The sequence below is a fragment of the Pongo abelii genome, chromosome 6, assembly GCF_028885655.2.
Source record: "Pongo abelii isolate AG06213 chromosome 6, NHGRI_mPonAbe1-v2.0_pri, whole genome shotgun sequence".
Taxonomy (NCBI): domain Eukaryota; kingdom Metazoa; phylum Chordata; class Mammalia; order Primates; family Hominidae; genus Pongo; species Pongo abelii.
The window spans coordinates 76,470,915-76,483,587 of record NC_071991.2 but is presented as its reverse complement, the minus strand read 5'-3'; positions in this window follow the sequence as shown (position 1 = coordinate 76,483,587).

Sequence of the window (12,673 nt, the reverse complement as noted above, 5' to 3'; positions counted from 1 at the left end):
ATAAGTCATTCTGCCTTGATTTATGCTCTTTAGATTTCCTTTTAAATTTTGCCATTTTCTTCATGTATTTCTTTAGAGTTTATGTTATATTTTATGTTTTTAATTTTATATAATGTTTTAATGTTATTTTTTAAATTAAAGTAGGAATTAAAGTAGGAATTAAAGTAGGAACTATTTTTTATTTATTCAGTACTTACTATATGCTAGCAATTACACATTAATAATGCATAAACTAAGTTCAATGTAAAAATCATTTCTAAACCACATGGACTAGCCTATTTGCTAACTCTAAGTGTGAGATCGTGCATTGCTTCTGATGGTTTTCATCACCTGAGTTATTTTACTGGCTTTTTCTGTTCATGTCCGATGCTAATTTTTCTATTGAAATATTTTTTTGAAATATTTTTGTACATTATGTAAAAAGAACACTATAAAATTATGTATATTCATATGTATATTAAACTTTTGCCTTTTTAAACATTTACTGATGTAATTCTATGTGCCAGTTATTGTACTTTTTACAAGTATAAGCCAGTATAACCTTCTTGGTATTCCTATTTGATAGTATTGCAAAATCCATTTCAAGTTGAAGAAATTTAAAAGTGAGGAAAACTTTGTTGAAAGTCACATGGCTAGTAGCAGATATACAGCTTTAATATTAGCCTATCTTATTTTAAACCCATGTACTTAACTCCATTTCATGCTACCTTCCTATCTATGCAATAATTATTTCCCTCAGGCTTTTACTTTTAACTTTAGTTTCTTTCTCCTTAAAAATTGTTTAATATTTATGTAGTGAACCACATCTATATTTTCCTTTAGGGTGTATGCTTTTGCTGTTATGCTTAGAGAGTCTTTACCTGCTTCAATATTATATAAATATCACTTAAATGTTCCTCTAAGTTTCCTGTTCTAATCTTAAAAAATATTAATTACAGATCCTTTCAACAAAGCTTTTGAAAGGCAGTCTTTCAGTAAAAAATGTGCACCAATTTCCATATATAGAAAATTTTTCCTACAACTTCAGGAAGTTTATAAAATCTCTGAAACCTGTGCATTGAAGTCAAAAGGGCCATATTCAAGTATGTTTTGAAAATTATTAATTCTTTTGAAATGAATTTTGTATGAGTATAATGCACTGAATCATGTGCTCCCAACATTCATATGGTGAAGTCCTAACATCCATTATCTCAGAATGTGATAATGGATGCATTTGGAGATAGGTCCTTTAAAGAGGTAATTAAGGTAAAATGAGATCATTAGGGTAGGCCCTAATACAACATAACTGGTGTTCTTATAAGAATAGATTAGGACACAGGCATCCCGAGAAAAGACCCTGTGAAGACACAGGGAGAAGAGAGCTGGCCATCTACAAGCCCAGGAAGGAGGACTCAGAAGAAATCAACCCTGCTGACATTCTGATCTTGAATGGCTAGTATCTAGAATTGTCAGAAAATAAATTTCTAATGTTTAAACCACCAAGTCTGTGGTACATTGCCCTGGCAAAGTAGCCCTTGTAAACTAATACAATGAGATAGGGATATAATTTTTGTAGCTTGCTAAATTTATTTTTATTTTTGGCAAATGAGTTTATCATTTCAACACCACTTATTCTCAGTAAGTACATAAGTTACTGAATATCACTTAAATCATATTTTAAGTTCATACTGTGCCCCAGTGTAAGATGTGTGTCTTGATATATAGGATGTATATGCATGCATACATGCATGCGCAGGCGGCTTCTGTTTCCATCTTAATTCATATGGTAAAAGCATATGCCCTTAACTATTCCTATTTTTAAAAAAATAAGTTACAGTAAAGAAAAACAAATCCTCCCACGTTTCTTATTCTTTGGTTGTTATTGCTGTTTGTGTGTTCTTTGTATGTCAAAGGAACTGTAAAATTGCTTTTTTCATAACCCAAGAAAATTCAGTATTTGGAGTTAGATTGGATTCAATTTAGAGCTTCATGCAAAGAGGTTCAACATTTTTATAATAATCTTTAAATTTGGGGCAATGTATATGGTTTTCTCTCGGCTATACCTTTTCTGCTCCTGGTTATGGTTTGCTAGTGTTCTTCCCATGATGTTGTATATTTCACGATTTATTTTTTCCTAGACGTTATATGTTTCGAGGTTACAAATATGATTTCCTTTACATTACATTTCCTACTAGTTTTTGGCAGTATCAGTAAAGCTCTTGATGTTGATGATGTTGATGATAGAGATGACAAGGACAATAATGATTTACCTATTATATTCTCATTTTCATTATATGATATTGTCATTATCTCCCCCTACTTTTTCTTAGAAAGTCTTTTTTTTTCTTTATGATATTTTGGGATTCACATATATCACAGAGTCATAAACAAGCATTAAGATAGCTGGTCCCAAACAGTTTGGCCTTTAGGGTGATAAAAATTATCAGTTCTGGAATTTTTTCCCTGGGACGGAGTCTCGCTCTGTCGCCAGGCTGAAGTGCAGTGGTGCAATCTCAGCTCACTGCAACCTCCACCTCCCCGGTTCAAGCAATTCTCCTGCTTCAGCCTCCCAAGTAGCTGGGACTACAGGCCCACACCACCATGCTCAGCTAATTTTTGTATTTTTAGTAGACACATGGTTTCACCCTCTTGGCCAGGACGGTCTCGATTTCTTGACCTCGTGATCCACACACCATGGCCTCCCAAAGTGCTGGGATTACAGGCGTGAGCCACCGCGCCCAGCCTCAGTTCTGGAATTGAAGATCTTTTCTGTAAGACCCTTTCTTTTAATCTATCTGTTTTTGTCTCTATTAAGAGAGAGATATCTTTGCTTTACACTTTCATAGATGACCTTGAAGTACTTCCCTGCTAGATCCTAGAACCAAAACATTTTTTTCTTTTAAGTCAAATAACTAAAAAGAAAGATCAGCAATTCTCTTTTCTTTATTGTTGGCCTGTGACCCTTTATCATGACCTGGGTGACTAATGCATTGTCTTTGTCCATTTTATTCTATTCCTTTTGCTCTCATATCCCTTCTTCCTTCTCTACTGCTACCACATCCAAATGCACTCACAAATTGTTTTATGTTTTTAAAACTAAAGCTGCCACTCCAAAACAACACTTTTACAAGCTATTTTTACCCTATTTAATGAAGCAAGACCTTTGCATCCTTCCTTCTGGGCTTTTTCACATGAGCTCAAATGAAAGGCGTAGTTGGGAAGACTGTGGAGGCAGTGGTATTGGTTACAAGGCAATTAAAAAAAAAAAACAAATAGACTATTTGTGTAGATGGGAACATAGAGAAAGGCCTAAAAATAAATTAGCATTGGGATGCTGAGAGTGAATAGATTGGGAGTCTTCAGAGAGTGGGTAGTTGGAAATACAAACTTGACCCTTAACAAAAAGATTTTTATAGGGCATATTGGGGAGTCAAGATCATTTTTGTGTTTCTCCTCATTCTCTAAAAAGCTACACATAGTGCAAAACTTAGCCTTGTAATGTTTGTAATATTTCCTTAATTTCTCAATTTTTGCCCCCTCCCATTGTATTGAAATCAATTTAAAAAAAATACGTTAACTGTTTTCAAACTACTCTTGTTCTGTCTTTACAACACCCCTCCCAAACTGTAGCCAGAGTTGGATCAATGTATTCCCTCGTCAAATAACCTTGGTATCAATGTTTGCAGAATAAAGTATGCTTTTTATCAAAAGATAAGGGACCATACACTGATTAATTTGCTTAACTCTTTCCTTTCTGTATATGTTAACTGGGTTTCTGTGATGTACCAGGCTATTTGAGCTTCACAGCTATGAATACGGCAGCCTTTCCCCTCAAGTTTCTCACAGTGTAATGGGGGCTGTCAGAAAGGTTAATAAACCTACCTTTGCAGTCAAATAAGCCATGGCACCTTGCTTTGAATCCTATCCAGCAAACATGCTCTATTCTACAGCAGTTTTTCTTCCCAGAACACACATGCCCCTATCTTTGCAAATGCTCTTCTTGGACTGTAATGCCTTGCTCTCTTCCAACGACAAAATATCACATTGTGTTGGTAAATGTTTATCAATTAAATATTATCGAAACTTATACATGACTTTCAACTGATTTCGTTTAAACACTGTTTAGCCCAGCAATCCTGTTTGTACAGTTAAACCAGGATTTCTCCTCAGATTCTCTCAGAGGTGCTTATCTTCCACATTCCCATTCCACACAACATTTTATCATGACCTAAATGCAATCTAAAGTGAGATTTCTAATTAACTTTTCCAGTGTGTTCAGGTAAGTTCAAATTTCCACATAGGTTTTGTTTATAAATAAGAAAATAGTTTTATTTGGGTGGCAAAGGACATATAGAAATCTGTTTGGAAGAAAAGGAAATATATCAAACACATACTTGGAAGGGGTACATGATTTCAAAGAAAGATTGCCAGTGAGGCTAATTGTGACCCAGTGATAAATGATAACAGAGCAGATTTGTATTAATGTTATTATTTTTCTTCGATTTTCCTTTATAGTTTGCATTTTTTAAATCTCAGATTTTGCTGATATCAATAATGCCTGATTTGTAAGTTTCAAATCTGATTACTTTACCATTTTATAACATATTTCAAGTGAGAAAATAACTGAACATGGATTAAATCTAAGAGTATTTGAATAAATTAAATTTAAAAAAAGCGAGTAATAAAGGTTGTGTTCAAAAAAAACCAGACTTGAGAAAGCATACACAAAATAAACATAAGCAGATAGATGACATCAAATAACTTACTTTTTAATTCTAATTAACAAAATTATCTGTTACTAAATATATATGTTTAACATATAAAGAAATATTTAAGGCATACTTTGGCTGTCTGACCTACCCCAAAGCCACCAATAAATGTTCTGGCTCTCAATATTTATTAAAATTTTTTTATTTAACATTTTTAGAAGTCAATATACTTATATCAAAAAAAGCCTTATCAATGTGGATGCCATATATATATATAGACACAACAAAATGTTGAACAAAGTTATATTGCCCAATTCTCATGCTATTCTCAATAGCATAGTCTTTATTGAGTGAGACAAGGGAAAATATCCTATTTTTTGTTTGTGAATGATTATTTGGACATTGCAGAAAGATCTTTTATTCTCTTGTCAAGGAAAAAATGACATCATATGACAAGAGGCAATGAAAATAAACAGTGTTTAATGAAAATTTACTATAATGGAAGAATTGTAAAAATGAGTCAGATATACACAACCAAGCATCAGCATGGTCAGAAGATCTGGCTTTGGATTATTATGTGCTGGTTAAGAGATGCTAAGTAAGTTTCTTAATCTAATTTTTACCGTTTGGTGTCTCATCTGTAAAATGGACTTTATACTAGTGCCTGTACGTACAACTGTTAGGAGGAAAGTGAGGTAGTGTACGTAAAATATTTAGCTCCTACTATTTCAAAAAGCCAGCTCTTTTGGTGACTTTAGAACCATTATCTTCATTACAATGATGTCATTTGGAGTTGGCAGTGAATATTTGTGTTACGAGAAACAGTATATATATAGTGCTGTGTGAGGTAAAAAGCACTAGATTTGGAGTTAGCCCCATGTGGTTGAATCTAGATTCTTGTACATGGAAAATGTGACCTTGGGTATATTAACTCCTGAAAGACTGAATTCTTCAACGTAAAATGGGAATAAAAACAATTGCGCCTTTCAGGGTAAGAATTGCTCTGCATAATGACAAACATTTAAGTCTCAAAAATTAGTCCTTCCTTTCCTTTAAATTATAGGGGATCATTTAGGTTAGTCACTTAAGCTCAATTCTTTGCCCACATTGATAGGAATTTACTGAACTGATACTGTTCAGGTTTGGAGGACTTTGAAGCCATTTATAAAGCTATTGATTGAACAACTGCTCAGCTACCACATATCAATTAGAAAGGCCACAGTCGCCAGCCAATCACCCTCATGGTGAGCTGACCAGTCAAACACCAAGAGGGATAACGCTTTGGTCTTTATACTTTACAATGGGATTTATCATGTGAACCTTGTAAATTTCTATGCAGTGAGTATAGTAAACAAATACTGAAGTAAGTAAATGGCCTAAGGTTATAGCCAGGGCATAAACACAGTTCTCCCAGTGTCTTAGACTGTATTTGAGTTCCCACAGCCTGGGCTTAAAGAGCTTGTTCTTTGAGTGGGAGATATATTTCTATTAAGGGAAATGAAAATATTTAGAAGTTCTAATGCTAATAGCACTTGTTTTCACTACCACCTGTGTGGTCTCCCTTCAGGTATCCCTCCTCCATGCTTGAACCATTGCTATGCCATAGAATATTGAACCTGTATTTTTTTGGAAAATTTAATCAAGTTACAGCCATTCCTCCTTGGCCTTTGACTTGAGTATATTAATAAGTCATGACCTCGCATTAAGGCAGCGTGTCTTCAACTATAAGGCAGGATTTCTATGAGATTAAAGAGCTCATAAGAACCATTGCACAGCCTTGTAGAAGTTGTAGGTATGAGCGCTGATGTTTCCTAAAGAAAGGAGTTGTCCGTAGCTCATTCTTTGCCCAGTTTTGATCTAGAATTGAAAACTGGCAGGCCAACTTTGTTGCTTAGTCTTCTATCATTTCAAATGTTTGCTTTTTTTTTGTATTAACAGTAGTATTCATAGTAGTACTGGTAGTATTTTTACTAGTATTTTTGTGGGGCTCGTTAATTTAAAAAAGTTTAGAACAACTTCATTAGCAGAATAAAACCGAATTATTTCTGCAAAAACATTCTCTAGGTTTCATGTATTTGGGAGGAAGGTCACTTTTTTAAACATCTGCTTAAGTGGGGAGGGTGCCTGGAAATGAATGGGGTGGGGCTGCTTTGGCAGAGCAGGAGTGGTCAGATTACATATCATTCTTCTCTCTCTCCTCATGGTGGAAGATATAACCCACCCAAGAGCCATGTGGATTTGTGTGGCCTGAGGCAAGACTGGCATTGATCGATCATTTCAAGCTTCACTGGCTTTGATGCAATCTAGACAGCAAAACATAATTTTGCATTTTTTAAACATGTACCATAATTAGATAATTTTATGTTTGTGTTTATCATAATCTTGCTAGATTCCATTAGGCCTCAGGGCATAGTAAAATCTGAAAATGCCAACAATTAAGTGTTTTAAATCACTTAAAAAAACAGCAATAAACAAAGTCACACTCTCTACTAATAAATGCACTTTTAACAATTTCAATTTAGACTATTCTTGAAGGAGTGAATAAGGCTGGCCAGGTTTACAGGAAAACATAATTATGAAAACATGGGAAAATACTGTGCTCCCAACAGCCTGATACACAAATTCAGCAAACACAAGCTGAAATCGGTTAGCCAATTTACAATACCATTACTGGCATCCAAATCCAAGCTTATAATGGTGCAATATTTATCAATTTACTCAATTATTTTCCCTGAGCTAGAGAATTTGAAGTCAGACATTAAGCTTATCTGTAGTCCAGAATTCTCTGATGGTAAGACCAAGGGAAATCAGAGAAAAATCCAAGTCCTGTGGCATCATTCCTAATTTAGGAATAGCTTCATATTTAGATAATATTTTAAATCTTTAAAAAATTGCTGTATTTTGGGCATTTCCGCTTTAGTAAACATATTAAACGTGATGCTAGATTTATGTCTTATATAATATTTCATTGTATGGAGATGTGATAGTTTTATTTATGACCTATGGCTGGAAATTTAGATGGATTGTAAATGATTGATATTTTGAAGAATTCTGGAATAAACATCTTTTTCAATAAATGTATAGATTTCTGATGATTTCCTTAGGGTAGGTTTCTAGCATTAAAATTAGGGTAAAAAAATGTTACAAATTTTTGTGTTGTTGAATGACAAAATACATTTTTAAATTGCATAACTATTTTCTAGATGGACAGAATGATAGACAATTTTTTCTTCAAAAGTTTTTCTGTTCACAATTAACTAAAATCAGGAATGAAAGTGGGGACATTACTACAGACCTCACAAAAAAAAGAAGTCTATGAACAATTGCATGCCAATAAATTAGATCAACTAACATGGAAAAATTGTTAGAGACACAAATAACCTAAATTAGCTCAAGAAGAATTAGAAAATATTTACAGAACTGTAACAAATACAGAGATTGAATTAATCAAAAAAACCTCTTAACACAAAAGTTCAGGGCCAGTTTCACCAGTGAATTCTACCAAATGTTTAAAGAATGAACATCACTCCTCTTCCAAAAAATAGAGGAGGGAACACCTCCTAATTCACTCAATGAGGAACTACCTTGATGCTAACACCAATTAAAGACATAATATAAAAAGAAAGTTACAGACATATTCCTTATGAATAGAGATGCAAACATCCTCAACGAAATACTAAAAACGTAATCTAACGGTGTTTGAATAGATTATATACCATGGTGAAGTAGGATTTATCCCAGGAACAGAAGCATGGTTTAACATAAGAAAATCAGTCAATGTAATATACCAAAGTACTAGTATGAAAGGGAAAAAGCAGCTCATAATGATCTCGATGCAGAAAAAAGACTTAAGAGAAGCCAACACCCCTTCTTGATAGAACACTCAACAAAATCAGGAATACAAGGAAACTTATAAGGAAACATGACAAAGAGTAATTACAAAACAAACAAAAAAAACACGGTTAACATTACACTAAATGACAAGACAGGGAAAGCTTTCCAAGATTAGAAAAAAGACAAATATGTCCAGTTTCTCCACTGCTATTCATCATTGTTCTGAACCTTCTATCAAGAGAAATTAGACAAACAAAATAAATAAAAGGCATCCAAATTGGGGGAGGAAGAAGTAAAACTATATATTTGCAGATGATATGTGTACATAGGAAACCCCAAAAAATCCACAGAAAGCTAACAGAGCGAATGAATGAATTTAGCAAAGTATCACAGTAGAATACCAACACACAAAAATCAGTTGTGCTTTTATGCATCTACAATCAATAAAAAAGGAAATTAAGAAAGACATTTACAGTAGCATCTAATAGAATAAAAATACCTAAAAACAAATTCAACCAAGCAAGTAAAACACTTGTCACTGAGACCTACAAAACATCGATGAAATAAATGAAAGAAGGCTTAAATTAATGAAAAGACATTCCAAGTTTAAGGGTAAGAAGAACTAATATGCCTAAGTTGTCAACACTACCCCAAAGTGATGTACATCTTCAATGCAATCCTTATCAAAACTCCAACAGCCTTTTTTGTGTAAATGGAAATGCTCATTCTTAAATTCATATGGAATTGCAAGGGGCCCCAAATACCAAAAACAATATTAAAAACAAGAACACAGTTGGAATACTCACACTTCCCATTTCAAAATTTGCTATAAAGCTGCAATAACCAAAACATTGTGGGACAGGCATATGTCTATATATTGATTTATAAAGATGCACAGGCCAAAGAAATAGAATTGTGAGTCCAGAAATAAATCTATACATTTATGCTCAATTGCCTTTTAACAAGGGTGGCAATCTTTCCTCATTTCAATGGATTTATCATCAAATGGTGTTGAAACTGGATTTCTACAGACAAATCAATTGGATCCCTTAAACTGTATAAAAACACTAAAAATAGATTAATGACTTACAAATAAGAATTAAAACTGAAAAACTTTTAGAAAAACATAAGGGTAAGTCTTCATGTCCTTGAATTTGGCAACAGATTCTTAGATATGACATCAGAAGCATAAGCAACAAAAGAAAAAATAGATAAACTTCAAAAAGAAACATTTTTTGTGCATTAAAGGGGATTATAACAAAACAAAAAGACAACACGAATGGAAGAAAATATTTGCAAAGCATATATCTTGTAAGGGTTTAATATCCAGAATATGTAAAGAATGTCTACAATTCAACAACAATTTAAGAAACTGACACAGGACTTTAATACAATAAGCCCCATGAAAGGAAACTCAACAATACTAGTCATTAGGGAAATGCAAATTGAAACCACAATGAGATACTGCTTCACACCTATGAGGATCCTGTAACAACAACAACAGAAAAATAAGTATATTCAGAGATGTGGAGATATTGGAACTTTCATAAATTGCTGTTGGAAATGTAAAATGATGCAACCATTATGGAAAACAGTTTAATGATTCCTCAAAAAAATCAAACATAGAATTATCATATAATCCAGCAATTCCACTCCTGTGTACATACCCAAAAGAATTGGAGACAGGAATTCAAACTGATATTCATACAGTGTTTCCAATAGCCGAAAGGTAGAAACAATGCAGGTTTCCATCAACAGGTTAATGGATAAACAAAATGCAGTAAAGTCATACATTGCTTGCTTAATGACAGAGATACGTTCTGAGAAATGCATCTTTGGGCAACTTCGTCATTGTGCAAACACCATAGAGTACTTACACAAAACTAGATTGAATAGTGTGCTACACACCTAGGCTATATGGCATAGTTTATTGCTCTTAGGCTACAAACCTGAACAACATGTTACTGTGATGAATACTGTAGGCGATTGTAACACAATGGTAAGTATCTCTGTTTGTAAACATGCTATAGAAAGGGCACCATCAAAATATGCAATAAAAGACAGAAAATGGAACACTTGTATGGGGCACTTACCATATATGGAGCTTTCAAGACAAAGTTGCTCTGGGTGAGAAAGTGAGTGAGTACTAAGTGAACATGAAGGCCATGTTATTGTACACTATGTTGACATTATAAATATTGTACACTTAGGCTACGATAAATGTAAACAATGTTTCTTTAAAAAATTAACCTATAACTTTATAAATTTTGTTTTTTGTACTTAATGACTTTTAATAACACTTAGCTTAAAACACATTGTACAGTTGTACAAAAATTCTCCTTGTTTATATTGTTTTAATCTATTTTTATGATTATTTCATGTTCAAAACTTTTTTGTTCAAAACTAAGACACAAAAACACACATTAGCCTAGGCCTATGCAGGGTCAAGATCATCATTATTACTGTTTTTCACCTCCACACCTTGTCCTACTGGCAGATCTTCTGGGGCAATGACATACATGGAGCTGTCATATTCTATGATAACAATGCCTTCTTCTGGAATATCTCCTGAAGGACTTTGCCCAAGGCTATTTTACAGTGATTTTTTTTTTAATGAGTACACTCAAATACTGATAAAAATTATAATACATAAACCAGTGACAGTCTTTATCATCACTATGTACTGTACATAATTATATATCCTATACTTTAGGACTGGCAGGGCAGTGTGTTTGTTTACACTGGTATCATCACAACCACATGAGTGGTATGTTACAAATATGACATTATGACATATACCTTATCATACAATCCTTATGACAGGAATTTTTCAGCTGCATTATAATCATATCAGACTACCATTGTGTACATGGTTTATGATTGACTATAATGTCATTGTGCAGAGCATGACTGTATATACAATACAGTATTATTTCACCGTAAAATGAAGCTATGATATATAGTACAACATAGATGGGCCTTGAAGACATTATACACTAAGTGAAGGAAGTCAGGCACAAAAGGATAACATTGTATAATTCCACTTGCATGAAATGTCTAGAATAGGCAAATTCATAGAGACAAATTAGAATAAAGGTTACCAGGGGTTTATGAGAGACGTTAATGGGGAATCATTCCTTAATGGTTTTTGCTTGGAATGATGCAAAAGTTTGGGAAATATGGTAGGTAGTAGTGATAGTTGCACAGCATTTTGAATGTAATTGATGTTACTTAGTTGTACACTTGACAATGGTTAAAATGGCAAATTTTATATTTTTATCACAATATTTTTTAAAAAGTGTGTATTAGTCTGTTTTCACACTGCTGATAAAGACATACCCGAGACTGGGCAATTTACAAAAGAAAGAGGTTTAATGGACTTAAGTTCCATGTGGCTGGGGAAGCCTCACAATCACGGTGGAAGGCAAGGAGGATCAAGTCCAGGCTTACATGGATGGCATCAGGCAAAGGGAGAACTTGTGCAGGGAGACTCCTTTTTTTTTTTTTTTCTCTCCCTGAGACAGTCTCATTCTGTTGCCCAGGCTGGAGTGCAGTGGTGTGATCTTGGGTTACTGCAACCTCCACCTCCTGGGTTCAAGCAATTATCCTGCCTCAGCCTCCCAAGTAGCTGTGACTACAGGCACCTGCCACCACGCTCAGCTAATTTTTTGTATTTTTAGTAGAGATGGGGTTTCACCGTGTTAGCCAGGATGGTCTTGATCTCCTGACCTCATGATCCATCTGCCTCAGCTTCCCAAAATGCTGGGATTACAGGCGTGAGCCACTGTGCCCAGTCGAGACTCCCGTTTTTATAGCCATTAGATCTCATGAGACTTATTCACTATCACGAGAACAGCACAGGAAAGACCCACCCTCATGATTCAATTGCCTCCCACCAGGTTCCCTCCATGACACATGGGAATTGTGGGAGTTACAGTTCAAAAAGAGTTGGTTGCAGACACAGCCAAACCATATCAGAGTGTGTGTCATTAGAAGTCATAGTAATAGACCCAGCAACAGCCAATGATTATCTAGGGCTATATTTTAGTTTCTCCCTGAACACTTCATAGTAACTAATTTACTGTACACTTACAATAAGTTTATGAGGAAAGTTCTCTGGCTATATCTACTTTACACACGAGGACTATAAG